The sequence below is a fragment of the Dryas octopetala genome, chromosome 5, assembly GCF_963921425.1.
Source record: "Dryas octopetala chromosome 5, drDryOcto1.1, whole genome shotgun sequence".
Taxonomy (NCBI): Eukaryota; Viridiplantae; Streptophyta; class Magnoliopsida; order Rosales; family Rosaceae; genus Dryas; species Dryas octopetala.
In genome coordinates this window covers 1412612-1428490 of record NC_141370.1, presented here as the reverse complement: position 1 = coordinate 1428490, position 15879 = coordinate 1412612, and the positions used below count along the sequence as shown (strand labels likewise).

The window sequence follows — 15879 nt, the reverse complement described above, 5'->3', positions numbered from 1 at the left end:
CGGCGATAATATCCTGCTAAGCCCAGAAAACTCCTCACTTCTGGCACACTAGTAGGCCGCTCCCAATTCTTTACTGCCTCTACCTTTTGTGGATCTACCATGATGCCTTCGGCTGAAATTACATGCCCCAAAAATCCCACTCTATCTAGCCAAAATTGGCATTTACTGAACTTAGCGTATAGCTGATTCTCTCTCAAGATTTTCAACACTGTTCTTAAATGTTCCTCATGATCTTTGTCGCTCCGTGAATACACCGATATGTCATCAATGAATACCACCACAAACCGATCCAAATAGGCGTGAAAAACTCGATTCATAAGATCCATAAAAACCGCTGGAGCATTTGTTAATCCAAAAGGCATCACTAAGAACTCATAATGCCCATATCGAGTTCTAAAAGCAGTCTTGGGTATATCAGCTTCCTTAATCCTCAACTGATGATACCCTGACCTCAAATCAATCTTGGAAAACACCTTTGCACCCTGCAATTGATCAAATAAATCATCGATACGAGGCAAAGGGTACCGATTTCGCACCGTAACCTTATTAAGTTGTCTATAATCGATGCACAATCTCATCGTCCCATCTTTCTTCTTCACGAACAAGACCGGTGCACCCCAAGGAGAAACACTTGGTCGGATAAATCCTTTCTCCACTAATTCCTGTAACTGAATTTTCAACTCCTTCAACTCAGCTGGGGCCATTCTATAAGGTGCCTGAGATATAGGTGCTGCTCCCGGAATTAAATCAATAGTAAAACCTATCTCTCTTTCCGGAGGTAAACCCGGAAGATCTTCGGGAAATACGTCCTGAAAATCTCGCACTACAGGTAACTCCTCTAGTTTCTTCTCACTAGCCCGGGTATCAATTATGTGAGCCAAGTACCCCGTACAACCTTTACGAAGCAACCGTCTAGCCGATAATGCCGAAATCATACAAGATGGAAAAACTCTACGCTCCCCATAAAATACTACCTCGGTTTGTTCTGGTCAATTAAAGGTTACTTTCTTATGGAAACAATCGATGGAAGCATGATGGGTAGCCAGCCAATCCATACCCAAGATGACATCCACATCATAAATATCTAATGGAATTAAATCGGCCTTAAAGTCCTGATTATCAATCCTTATCGGACAATCTCTAAGGACTTCACGAGCCATAAGTGAAGTTCCAGCGGGTGTAGCTATGATTAACTCATAATCTAGTGGTGTAGGCATTCGATCAGCACAAAAAATAAGTCTACGTGATATAATTGAGTGTGTGGCCCCAGGGTCTATTAAAACACGAGCATTTTGTCCATAAATAAGTAACGTACCCATTATGACGTCTGGTGATGCTTGAGCTTCCTGTTGGGTCATAGCAAACACTCTGCCTTGAGCTCTGGGACGTCCTTTTTGGCCTCTTTGCTGTCCTCCAGCTCTACTAGTATGACTGGACTGAGCCCCACTACCGGACGCACTACCTCCAGTCTGAACTGCTCCTTGGCCCTGTTTTTGAGTCCCTGAAGTCTGTCTCGATCCAAAAGTAGATCCCGAAGTCCCACTATCTCCATGATACAATAGTGGACAATCTTTCCTGAAATGTCCCTGCTGGCCACAATGGAAGCAACCACTACTTCTCCTCAAACAAACTCCATCATGGCGCCTTCCACAAGTGTTACATGGTGGTTGGCTAGGTTCTTGGGGTCGACTTCCTTGCGACCCACTCACCGGTGCGGTGCTCCGAGCTGAACTGCCCACAGACTGATGGCTGGAGCTACGACTCTGCCCTGATCCTCTACTGCCACTAGAACCACCTCTGTAACCTCTGAATCCACCACTTCCGGATGAACCAGAGCTGAAACTTCCCCTTTTTGCTGGTCCTTGACTCGGTCCGCCAGACACAGCACTCTGAGGGTGATGGCGTCTCGTACCACCCGGTTCCGCTCTGTGAGAGACCTCTCCACCTTCATAGCGGCCTCCCTCAAGTTGGGGTAGCTAGTATGGACGGCTGCAGCAACCACTGTACGAATCTCCTCCCGTAAGCCATCCTCAAGGCGAGAGCACTTGTCTCTCTCATCAGCCACAAGTTGGGGACAAAATCGAGACAACTCAGTAAACCTCCTCTCATACTCTGCTACCGTCATAGTTCCTTGCCTCAGCCTCTGAAATTCTGCTCTCTTTTCATCACAGTAGACCCGAGGATAATACTGCTCGTAAAAAGCTCTCCTAAATTGATCCCACGTACATTCCTCGGCAGCGAGTCCCACCTTTTCGGACTCCCACCAATGATACGCATCGCCATCTAGTAAAAAAGGAGCTAGAATCATCTTCTGATCCTCTGGGCATCTCATAACGTCAAAGATTCTCTCCAACCTCACGATCCAATCATTGGCAACGCTGGGGTCAGTAGTGCCTCTAAAGTCAGTGGCCCCAAGCTTACGAGCTCGTTCAATACTATAATCTCCTTCAGCTGGGCCACGAGTGCGCACGGCATTAGTCACCGCCTCAACTAAACGGTCTACGGTCTGCTCTAATCCAGGTGCAGCCTCATCTGCATCATGAGCTACTCTATGGCGGTTCCCCCGAGGATGGCGACGTCGAGGAGGCATAGTACCTATATAAAAACCAAAATTTTATCAATTTACAGAAGGGACACTGGTTCAACAATATGAAACCTAGGCTCTGATACCAAATTGACAAGACCGCCCCCGGATTTCCACCCTGAAACCCGAAGAGGTCCTGCGGGATCCAAAATCATGGAAAATTCTACCGAAAATTCGGCAAAACCTCCCCTAAAAATGGTCTAATCCCAAAATTTTATAACCTGTTAAAACACACTTCTAAATTTTCAACTTCCCTACCACAACCAATTTGGGTCTCCGACCCAACATAAAATTTACAAATTTCATAAGGTTACAACCAAACATCAGAGCCAACTACAAGATAAGGTTTACATGAAATCCTACACTATACAATACGAAGAGAAAGCCCGCCACGACGAGAAAATTGTGACCGGCTGCCGCTTCCACCTGGGGGAAACCATTAAAACACAAAGAAAAATGACTCACGGTGAGAAGGGCTCAGTGAGTGGATGAACAAATCAAATGATAACAAAGTTAATAAGGTAAAACATTTTATTAATAATCTAAATTGCACAAACACAATAGATTTCACCCATTTAAAATATGCTTTGAACTGATAAAAAGAATGACTAGAATATTTATTTAATAAAGTTTTTAGGATTATCGTGGGCCATATAAGTACCCATTTGACGGGCTCCACATTGGTACCGTACAAGACCGTCGCACCAAGTGAAGCGTCTACTTAACCTTCCACCCGCACCGTCGTAACGCCGTCATGCGAGTGGGTTTTTGGTGTCCCTTGTACCGTCGCAACGCCGTCATACAAGTGGACACAGGGTGGCCCTTGTACCGTCGAATCGCCGTCGTACAATAAGCCAAAGTGTCGTACATGCACGTAGATTGCCCTTCCACCCGCACCGTCGCAACGCCGTCATGCGAATGGACTTATAGTGTCCCTTGTACCGTCGAATCTCCGTCATACAAGTGGACACAGGGTGGCCCTTGTACCGTCGAATCGCCGTCATACAATAAGCCAAAGAGTCGCACGTGCACGTAGACTACCCCCAAAGGGCGAGGCATCCCGGCACACGGCCCAAGCCTATGTGTGTGCCGTGATAGGTCCCAAAGACCTACTTAATAATCGGTGGGTACTTAGACGGCCTCTTAAATAATTAGTTTTAATTATTTAATAACCCTTAGATCAACATGGCATATAATTCAATCCATTTAAAATATTTATTAATGCAGAACGGACTTCACTCAATTCATTATTTCATTATTTAACTCAAAACTTCAAAAGTAATATAAAAACCACAAGACCCATAAACTTTGCAAGCAAAAGAAAGTCCACTCACAATATTGGAGCCTAGTGTCGGCCTCCGGATGAATCACGTCTAGTCTCGGGAGCGTCGCCTAGAGAGGAAAAACCCCCAAAATTTCGTGGAAAACGGGGTAGAAATCTGGTCGGATTTGAAAGAGTTGTCGACTGCCCTTTTCGCTCGTTTCTGGGCTGTTTGTTGCAACCGGGGTTGGGGGGGTGGCTGGGCTGGTGGCGCCGGCGGCTAGGAAGAGTGGCCAACTACTCGACGTCGGCTGGAAGTGGCCAGAAGGGCTAGACTTGTGTGGAGTTGAGTGTGCGCAGGGAATTGTTGCCGAGAGAGAGAGAGAGAGAGAGCTTAGGGGCTCGGGGTGGATGATCGGCTCCGGCGATGGGGGTCGCGCGGCTGCCTTGGTTGACGAGGAAATGGCCGGCGTTGATGGTTGTGGTGGTGGCTGGCTGGGTGTTTGCAGAGAGAGTCACGGAGGGAGGAGAAGAGTGAGGTCGCGGGTAATCCGAGAGAGAGAGAGAGAGAAATAGATAAGAGGGTGTGTTGAGTAACATTGTGGGGGTTTCTAGAGAAATCCTGTTTTAATACTAAAAATTTTCTAGAATTTTCGTGTAAAAGGACAAAATTGCCCCTAAAATGTTTCGCCCCACATTCTCAAACCGTGGCCCAAATTTAAATTTCGTCTTCGGAAGTACGTTATGAACTACTTCATTACCCCCGTCTATTGAAATTTTCTAAAAGTTTTTATCTTCCTTAATTTCCCGTTTGACTACCCATTTTCTTATTAGAATGTATAAGTCTCTTTCAAATTAAACTTCCCAACTGGGTCACCACCGAATGAAATTTAACTTGATTTTATATAAAAGAACGAAACTTGGGTCGGGTCATTACAACTCTAATTGTACTACCTACTCAATTCTCCTCCAATAGGACGCAGCATCCCCAGAGAAAAAGGCAATAAAGTAACTAATTACAAAGAAAAAAGCACCTTTTAAAAGTAAAAAAGTTACTAGGTACGTGAGAAGGAGGAAGTAGGTGCAAGTAATATGGAAAAGAGAAGAATCAACTCAGATGCCAATGATAACAAAGAAATTACATAGATTTTGCTTTTGAAATATAAGGGTCACCCTTCAATTACCAAATTCCTATAAATCATTTAATTTCTTAAAAGAACTAAATTTGTCCTTTGATCAACAAAAAATGTCGCTCAAAGAAAAAAAAAATTCACAAATTCTATTTAAAAATCAATCAAAGAGCTAATAAGGACAGAAGATTGCCCAAATTTTTAATTCCCATTTTGAGACGCCAAATTAGAATTCACATATGCAAATAAAACCCACCTCTCACAAATTCTAATAGAGACCCCTGTTCCCAGATCATGAAATAATCAAAGCAACGTTAAATTCATCCTTGAAATTCATTAAACCACTAATCACCCAAGTCATACAACACAAGCAACAATGAGTCAATGACCCACAACAACAACAACAACAAAAACAATAAAAACCTTATTAATCCACCTACATAATTAAGAACAACAAATTTATCAAAATCCAATGAAAGCTTAGCTCCGACATACCCATCATGATTATCAATCCAATTAGCAGTTGGCTGGCTTCGTCAGGGTCATTTCGTACAACGTTGGCACTCGGCCGGCTTCGTCAGGGTCTTCTACTTACCGTAACAGCGTTTCCACTTGATCTGTTCCTTGCAGCGAGGGCAGACGCCAGTGATCTCTGACAACAGCCTGAGCCGGCCTCCGACCTCTGTCTCTTTGTACCCCAAGAATTTTTTTGTGGACTACGAGAGGAGGATTCAGGCGTGGGGAGAAATTACAGAAAGAGAAGAGGGAAATCGTGAGTTTTGTCTAAATTTTTGGACTGAGAAGAGAGAAGGTTAAGGTTTTGTCTGAACTCTTGGGAAATCAATCTTGAGTTTTGTTTGAATTTGGGGCTATCTGAAATTTTGGCGTGAGGTCTAGAGCGAAATGTATTCCCGTTTAACCAAAATATATTTTAGGGCTTTCCAATTTTTTCTAAGTATCAGAGCACTATTAGTCTAATATATTTTAGGGCTTTCCAACTTATAACAACATGGTAAACAACATGCTTACCATGTTGTTATAGGTAAACTCATTGACAACGTGCACATCTCGTTGTTGATTCAACTTATGTCAACGGGCAAAGAGTGCATGACATGACCGCCCCCGGATTCCACCCTAAAAACCCGGAGAGGTCCTGCGGGAATCCAAAATCAAGGAAAATTTTACCGAAAATTCGGCAAAACCTCTCTTGAAAATGTACTAACCCAGAAATTTCAAAACCTGTTAAAAGCACTTCTAAATCAGCAACCACCTCTACCACAACCAAAAAGTTCTTATTCACCAAGGCACATGATAATCAGAGCAAAACTAAACTTCAATTGCAAAATAAAAGTTATCTCCACAACTTAAGGGAAATGACGCCGAAGAATTGAAAGTCCTGCCTCGACGTGGTACGGCCCAACCTCAGCAATCTATAACACCTGGGGGGGGAAAATGTTATAAACAAAATAAAGAAAACGTGAGATAACTCTCAATGAGTGGACAGTTTAAATAAACGAAAACATAAGTAAAATTTCTGTTTCAGAAAATCCTTCAAAAAAACACGTTTAGCACTAAAACCTCACGTCACTCTTTGAAATCCCCCAGTTTTAAAACCATTTCCAAGCTTTAAGAATGTTATAAAACTCATGGAACTCAAGGAAAAGATAACTCAAAACACATTTCTCAATAACCAGCCATCTAAATTAACAAAGTCGTAAAAATAATAATAAAATCGAAATCATTATAAAACTCGAAAGATATTTCTCACTTAAAATCCATACTTAAACTCTGAAGATACCAATTCCATTTTCCACCATGCTATATACCCTGAATAATCCTGGCCATACACCTGTGTGGAATTACAGGCAGGCACTATCCTGGCCATACACACGCGTGGAGTAAAATCCAACACGTGCAGGCAATATCCTGGCCATACACACGTGTGAATAAAATCAGCACGTGCAGGCAAACCTGGTCATACGTGCACGCAGAGCAGCCCCCAAAGGGCGAAGCATCCCGACACACGGCCCAAAGCCTATATGTGTGCCGTGATGGGTCCCAAAGACCTATGTATCTGATAACCTGGAAGGTACTGCAAAGGGTAGTTTGAAAACCATTTTTTCATAAACCAAATAATAGATCTCTTTTTTCCACTGACAATAAATATCATAGTACTTTTCCGATAGAAACTTTAAATCCATAAGCCAATATATGAAATTCGAATCAAATTCAATATACGGGGACCGAAATAATACTTTTCGACAAAAACGAAATATTAAATAAACCTTGTATATAAAATGAGAAACCAAATTCCTTTTCCAAGCCCAACAACTCGCTAAAACTAACATGTAAATATATGGTTTTAAAACTTATTTATGAACACATTTGAAATTCGAAATCCATCGCCATTGATTAAATCCCAAATTAAAATCAACATCACAGAATAATTAAAATGATACGATTTTCATAACTCATTAAGGATTAAACAACCAACTCAAAGATTTTTATTTCTCAAACAATAACTAGAAAACCAGTATAAATTAAATTATAAACTTCCAATAAACATTTTCAAAAATAAAAAGTCCACTCACAGTTTAACCGATCAATGTCTAATCCTTTCCGGAAATACGTTCCCATTTCACGATCCCTTCTTGTTCGTCACTAGAAATAGCCAAAAGACGAGGCTCCATCCACCTAACACAAAAGTACCACTAACTTAAATAGTCAAGAATACGAGTGTCGATTGAAATCGAATGAAGAAAAATCTAAGTGCCCCTATGACTTATCCGAAAGTCTAGAGTTTGTCCCGAGTTAACTAAATTTTATACCAAACAAACGCGATTACTAAGTCGCCCAATTATCAATACAACTCCAAGATCAACGTAAACGATATAAATAAATCCTCACCAAGTAATTATCTAAACCACCTTGTTAATTCGATTCCAAGTTCGGCAACTGACCAATCACATAATCGAGCTTCCCAAACATCCTGAATTCACAAATAACCACCAATAGCAAACCATCAACCTAACTCCAATTCAATACACACCCAAAACGAAAACATTGCAAAATACTTATATACCAATTATACCTTTCTCACGTCTGATAACCACCATGACACGGCTTAAGGTTTCCTTAATAGATCGGCCACGAATTGTTGTCCTTAGGATATGCATACTCTGTCCATAAAAACAATGCATTACAATCTAATTCCAGAGTTCACAAAGAATATTAACTTGGCCGTTGATCAATCGATTTGGGTGATAACCACCACGCACGGTGGCTGCCCGACTCCAACTAACACATCAAAACTCACCCAAAACACAACGGAGCCTGGATTTTGTCTCTAAGAGTCCCGGGGAGGCTGAATAGCAAGAGAAACCACCCAACCCGCCGCCACAAGTGGCGGTTTCGACGGGGGCAGCGGCGGCACAACCTAGAAAGCACCCGAAAACAACTCCAATTAGTCCTAATTGCACGGTAGGACGTTCAATTGCACCAAAAACAACTCGATTTCATCTCCAATTTAAGAAATTCGAAAAATAACAAAAACCCTAAAATCAAAATTTCAATTTCTCAAAATTGGGGCGTGCCCACCTTAGGGGAAAGATTACCCATACCTCGAGGATCGTTTTTGACAACTGGACCGACGGCCAAAAGTCGCCGAAAATGGCCGAAATCGGTGGTGTGGTTGACGGTGGAGATTTGGTTTCCCAAGCTCATTGCTCCGTCGTGGAGCATCGTATGAACGAATGGAGACCATGGCTAGACTCACCATGACGAGGGGAACAAAGCCCAGTAGGTCCGGCCATCCAATTTCTACCGGAACAGTGAAATCGCGGTGGTGCAGCCGCAACTTTGCTGGCTTGCTGCGCTGTCGTGGGTGGTCGGATGGTTGATCTGAGACAACCAATAGAAAGGTATCGTCGATAGCTTTCCAACGTCACCAAGAACGCCTGAATCGGAGGTCGGGAGTGAGAGTTATGGCCGGTCAAAGTTTGGTCAAGAGGAGAGGATGAGAGAGGAGAATTCGGGAAGAGAGAGAGAGAATGCACGGGAGGGAGAGAGAAATGAGGAGAGAGAGAGGGGTTTCTGACTTTTTGGGTTTTAAAAACTCACTTTTGTATAAATTACAAGTTTGCCACTCACTTCAAAAGCCCGTATCTTTCAAACCGTAGCTCCGATTGACGCGTGCCGCGTATCTACGAACTCGTGGACTCGAGACCTTTCCAAGAGACCCAAAGTCAAAATTGAGAACCCACTAATTTTAAAAGTCAACTTTCGGGTCAAGCCCAGTTTAAAACAAAAATTAAAAATTAAACCAAAACCCTTTTTATTTTCCAAATAAATCTCAAAATCCTTAAAGTAAGTTATCAAAATATTTAAAATAAATCTTTGAAAAAAAACATTTCCAAAGTCTTTCACATTTCGTTTCCTTATAAAATCTCTTAAAATGAACAAGGTAGAATAAAAATTTTAAATTTCCGAGAAATTTGGGTCGGGTTGTTACAGTGCACGTTGTCAATCACTTGTAAATGACCAATTCGACAACGTGTTTTAAAAGCACGTTTTTGAATATTACATTTCACAAAGAGTTTTCACTGCACGTTGTTAATTTCGTGTTGTTAAAAGTGTTTTTTCTTGTTGTGTAAAAACGCATGAAAACGTTATTTCGGTGCATATTTGTACTAATTTCGTCCAAATTGCTCCGAGACGTGCCCAGTTGACAAAAAAGACATGGGAAAACACTTTCTCATGTTAGGATTAGCGTTCTAGACCAATTGAAGCACATTTGGTGTTAAAAATGCACGAAAACGTCATTTCGGTGCATACTTGTACCAATTTCATCCAAATTGCACCAAAAATGTTTCCTGTTGGCAAGAAAGACATGGGAAAGCAATTTCTCATGTTAGGAATAGCGTTGTAGACCTATTGAAACACATTTGGTGTTAAAAACGCCATAAAACAACATTTCGGTGCATACTCGGTCCAATTTCGTCCAAATTGCTCCAAGACGTTCCCGGTTGGCAATAAAGACATGGGTGATGAGTGTGCAATTTGCATCAGTTTATGATACTAACTTCCTAACCTAGAGTGCAGGAACTTGATATTTTATGTATTTTTAGTTTGTTTTTGTGTTTGTAGGATTAAATGAGCAAATGAGAGGAAATGAGCTTAAAAGACCAATTTTGAAGGTTTTCCTAGTCAAACTAGAAAATGAGGAGAAATCCTGGTGAAACACCCCGGACCTCGGGCCCATGAAAATACTGAACATCAAGCTGTTCAATCTGTTTTCTCTTACTGTTGAGCCATGCACAGCAACATAAGTAAATATAATTCTGTCAAAGACATTTTAAACAAACCACTGAGTAAAAACAATTAAATAAATCTTTCTGGGTCCCACTGCCTCGTCTCCCCCCCACTGCTTCCTCAGTTTGCTTAACCTACAAAACACAAATCCCACTCCACATTCATGGTGTACCGGGTTATACAACAAACCCGATAAGCCCACTAGAGCTCGTCTGAGTGAAATGACATAAACAATAAACCCCTCTAAGTTAATCCATAATAACACCCATACTTACTGATTCACATCACAATTTCATCAATAAATAATAATCCTCATTCTGGCAAATCAATTGCCTAAACGTCAACTATTAACCTCAATCTCAAATCATTCACATCCTAACTCATAATCTCAATGCATAATCCATCATCAATTCCATCCTCAAGATTCAAGCCTAGACTTACCCAGTCCTAGTCAAATCAGGTCCTAGCAAACAAAAGCACGCAAGCACACAGCAACAAAACAGACTATCTAATTTCACTCACATCGCTCTTTGAAATCCCCCAGCTTTAATAGCTTTTCACAAATCCATTTTTGTATCATCTCAAAACTGTAAATCAAACTCTGAAAAGCAAATAATATTCTGAAGCTGTAAAACTATTAAAATATCTTAAACAGTACGCAATGCCTTTTTCTGAAACTGTCATTTAAAACATTTACTGATGTAATTTCATTTCGCAAAATACTCCACAAACTGAAATCTCACGCCACACTAGTACCCAAGGAACTGCTGGTCATACACTGCCGAGTCATCTCTAGGCAAGTGCAGAGCAAATTATACCTGCTGTGATGCTGGTCATACACTGCCGACTAGGCAAGTGCAGAGCGAATGCTGGTCGTACACTGCCAACTAGGCAAGTGCAGAGCAAATGTCATGCTGGTCATACACCGCCAACTAGGCAAGTGCAGAGCAAGTGCTGGTCGTACACTGCCAACTAGGCAAGTGCAGAGCAAGTGCTGGTCATACACTGCCGAGTCATCTATAGGCGAGTGCAGAGCAATATATACCTGCGTGCTGGTCGTACACCGCCGAGTCATCTCTAGACGAGTGCAGAGCAATTATATACCTGTGTGCTGGTCGTACACCGCCGAGTCATCTCTAGGCGAGTGCAGAGCAATTATATACCTGTGTGCTGGTCATACACCGCCGAGTCATCTCTAGGCGAGTGTAGAGCAATATATACCTGTGTGCTGGTCGTACACCGCCGAGTCATCTCTAGGCGAGTGCAGAGCAATATATACCTGCTGAAGGGGGTACTAGTATGGCGGTTTGAAACCGCTTCTGTATATCCCAATCAACCACACCTCAAGACTATCCTCCAGATAAAAACTGAAATTTAATTCTTTCCATAAATCCACTTAAATAAAATCATTCTCAAATTATGAAAGCTGCTTGATCAAAATCATTTTCTAAAGGACATAAATTCATTAATAATACTTCTCCAAAATAATACCAAAAACCATTTCGAAAACCAAAGATCTACTCATAGTCTACCCCGAGCTACACCGAAACCTTCTCTGAAACCTGATTCCTACTCACGCCCCCTCACTTGTTTGTCATTCCTACTCACAGTCTATTGTATGATAATTACTAAATCCTCACTTAATCCTTTAGTCTCAATCTTCGTCAATTCCTTCTCATGGTCTGAACCCTATACTTGGCTTCCTTTAACATAAGCATCAACTCACACAAAACTGACGATTTATTAACAGTACTTTACAATAAAACTAGAAGGTTTCACTCACAATTTAACTACGTAAAAGACCGAAATACCCTTCACGGTGTCATTGCTCGGATACCAAATCCAGCAGCATAACGGCATCGGAAATGAGATTTCCCGAGCCCATGTACCTGTTAAGACCAGACAACCAACCATATACAATGGATTCTTTAACTAGCTGTCAAACAACCGAAACAAGCGGCCAACCACCACACACGGTGGCTGTCCGGCCATAAACAACACGCAAAAATAATCCCAATATGCAAACAAACCCTAGAATTGGCCTTTAGATGTCCTGGGGAGGCTGATTGACAAGGAAAATCACCTGACCCGCCGCCACAAGTGGCGGAGCCGACAGTGGCAGCGGCGGCACAAACTTAAAAATACCCAAATTCAACTCCAAACAATCCTAATCATATAATTGAACCTTTAATTGCACAAAAACAACACGAATTTGAGTCCAATTTCAAGATATTCGAAAATAACATAAACCCTAAAATCGAATTTCTAAAATCGAATTTCTAAAATCTCAAAATTGAACATCAACACCTTAGGGGAAAGATTACCCGTACCTAGAGGATCGATTTTGTCAACTGGATCGATGGCCAATTATCGCCGGAATCGGCGGCGGAAGCCGGCGGCTGGCTTGGCTTGGCTTCCCGAGCTCATTGCTCTGTCGTGGAGCCTCGTATGGACGAACGGAGACCATGGTTGAACTCACCATGACGAGGGCAACAAAGCCCAGTAGGTCCGGCCATCCAATTTCTGCCGGAACAGTGGAATCGCGGTGGTGCAGTCGCAACCCTTGTGGCGTCGAATCGTCGTTGTGGAGCGTCACCGTCGTGAGGGAAGGTCATGGGCAGACTCGCCGTGGCCTGGGGAAGAGAACCCAGGTGGTCCGGCGCCGCAACTCCGTCGAAAAACACAGATCGCCGGCGGGGTGGCTCGGCCCTGTTTTGTGTCGTTTCTCCGTCGTGGGTGATCGGCCGGTGGAATGGAGTCCATAGGGAGAGAGAGGGGAGGGAGGCGATGGCGGCAGGCCAAAACCCGAGCCCAGCCGCCGTCGGACGCGCCGTCACGCGCCGGTGACAGGCGCGGCGAGGGTGAGGGGCGAGAGAGACTGGCACGGGGAGAGAGGAGGGAGAGTGTGCGGGGGAGAGAGATGTAAATAATGAGAGAGAGAATATTCTAGAAAGAGAGAGAAACTTCTAGAAAAATTTAATTTTTAAACCCAATTTGTCTATTTTACGAAATTGCCCCTCGCTTCAAACGCCCATATCTTTCAAACCGTAACTCCGATTGACGCGTGCCACGTGTCTATGAACTCGTGGACTCGAGACCTTTTCAACGTGCCCAAAGTCAAAGACGAAAGTCCATTATTTTTAAAAGTCAACTTTGGGTCGGGTCGTTACACCTGGTCACACCAGGAAAGGTGCAATCCTAGTCGAATAAGGATCCTGATCACATCAGGAAAAGTCATTCTTGGAGAAGAAGAAATCACCATTGCCAGAAGTCATAAATAAGAAGTCCTAGTTGGAGCAGGAAATCTTGATTGAACTAGGAAACTTAATCCTGGTTGGAAAAAGAGTCCTAACCATGTTAGGAGACATCAAGGGCATTATGGTAAAAGTGAAAAGAATGGGAAAAAGAATCTTGTGTGAATCTTCTAGAAGAATCTGGAATCTGGAAGGAATCTTTGAAGAATCTCAGACATAATCTTTTGAGAAATCTTTTTGGTCAAGGTTAACTTTTGGTCAAAGTCAAAGGTCAATGGTCAAAGTCAATGGTCAACCATGCCACATCATCGCATGACATGGACCACACATGCAGCACATGCACTATGGGCCATGCGCATAACCCTAGCCCAAAGGACCAAGGCCAAGCGCCTATTGCAAGCCCAATTGGAGGAAGCCCAAGTTGTGCCATTCCAAGGTCCAAGAGCCCAAGCCTATGCCGCACTCACTCAGCTGATCCAAGGCCCAAGGAAGGAATCCTTCATGCTCAAGGGAAATCTCATAGGATTTAGTCAAAGATCATAAGGAATCCTAGTTGAAGAAAAAGTCAAAACCCTGGAAAATGAACACTAAATTTTGACAGTGATTCTGTATTTCTACAGAGCGAATCAGATGTCATGCCATATATGGTTGGAAATCTAAAGATGTTAGCTTTGCAGGAAATTTTACGGATTTTGATTCTGAGTTTTCTAGCTCAAGATATGGCCATTTTAGTAAAGGTAGCGCAGCAGTTCCGCGAGCTGAAAATAAGTTACACCCAAAAAGAGCCCAAATCAGCCCAAGGCCCATGCTTGGCCGAAATTACAAGTCTTGATGTGCAAGGAAAGTGTCAATCCCACATTGAAAAAGAGAGGAAAGCTTCAGACCCCTTCACTCTATAAAGACATTGATGTGAAGCCCTAGTTATGCTATTCACTTTTGCTATGGATTGTTGAATTTTTATTTATATTACATGTTGATAAATCTTGGATCTCTGTTATATTTGAATCTATTTGTTTTGCATCTTTGATTGATCACCTTAGGTTGCATGCATCTAGAATTTGTTATGAAATTGAATAAGCTCAAAATGATGATAATTTCAGTTGATAACAAGTGAATATCCTAAGAAAATATTCATGAGAAAAGATGTCATAGATGACATAGGGTACATTAATTTGGATCTATGCTCTATGTGTTTGTCGTTCTTATAGATCTTAATAAATCTCACATGGTTAACATGCGCCTAGGGAATGCCTAACAAAGCTCTTAGGACACATGTGTAGATAACTAACTTTGGAAGCTTAATAGGCTCTTAGTTATGCAAAAGAAGAATGATTGCTGGAAGGGGAATAACCAAAGCCTTTTGGTAGACAAACTTTATTGATATGTATGTTATTTGATTGTTCATATCCATAGTAAAGTGAATGGTATACTTGTGGTGGATTCTGATCCCTAGTGCTTCTTTATTATTATTTCCATTCAAATCAATTCTGTTTTCTATTTTAGTTGCTTTTCATATAATTGTTTTGTTTTAATTCTCTAAATCAATCCAAACCCCCTTATTGCGTGTGTGAGTTAGTGTAGATTTAATTGAATTTAATTGAGTTAGTAATTGTGACATTAATACAATTCCTCGAGGGATCGACCTCGTATTTGCAAGCTTTGCTACTCTACGATTCGTGCACTTGCGAGTTAACCTAGAGTTGTTAAAAAGGTTTAATATAATTGCTCTAGGAAAACAACAACAATGGGGAAGCACTTTCTCATGTTAGAAATAGGGTTCTAGACCAATTGAACTACATTTGTTGTTAAAAATGCACGAAAACGTTATTTCGGTGCATACTTGTACCAATTTCGTCCAAATTGCACAAAAATGTGCCTGATTGGCAAGATAGACATGGGAAAACACTTTCTAATGTTAGGAATAGCGTTCTACATCTATTGAAGCACATTTGGTGACATGACCGCCCCCAAATTCCACCCTGAAACCCGGAGATATCTTGTGGGATCCAAAATCAAGGAAAATCCTACCGAAAATTCGGCAGAATCTCCCCTGAAAATGGACTAACCCAAAAATTTCAAAACCTTTTAAAGCACGTCTAAAACATCAACCACCTCTACCACAACCAAATAGGGTCTCAGACCCAACAATTTCAAATAAAAACCATCTTAAAATTTAAAAGTCGTTATCGGAGCCACTAATCTATTACAAGAAATTTTTACAAAGCTAGAATGACGCCTACAGGGTTTGAGTAAGGATATGGACGTATATGCCTCGACGTGATTGGCTCGACCTCCACTAAAGCTACTACCTGGGGGAAAAAATTTAAGACAAAACAAAAT

General features: G+C 41.9%; 1 long non-coding RNA gene and 1 pseudogene across 4 annotated transcripts; both read right to left on the bottom strand.

Moving 5' to 3' along the window:
• Positions 1-989: 989 nt before the first annotated feature.
• On the bottom strand, positions 990-2590 carry LOC147283507 (uncharacterized; annotated as a pseudogene).
• A 4979-nt stretch (positions 2591-7569) lies between these two features.
• On the bottom strand, positions 7570-9024 carry LOC147283506 (uncharacterized). Of its 4 annotated transcripts, none has more exons than XR_015122432.1 (5): positions 8596-9024; positions 8292-8411; positions 8067-8154; positions 7883-7964; positions 7570-7669 (listed from the first exon to the last, which is right to left on the bottom strand). It is a non-coding gene; the product is annotated as an uncharacterized LOC147283506 (long non-coding RNA). The 4 variants fall into 4 exon arrangements; XR_015122430.1 differs by having other exon boundaries at positions 7903-7964; XR_015122431.1 differs by lacking the exon at positions 7883-7964.
• Positions 9025-15879: the final 6855 nt, after the last annotated feature.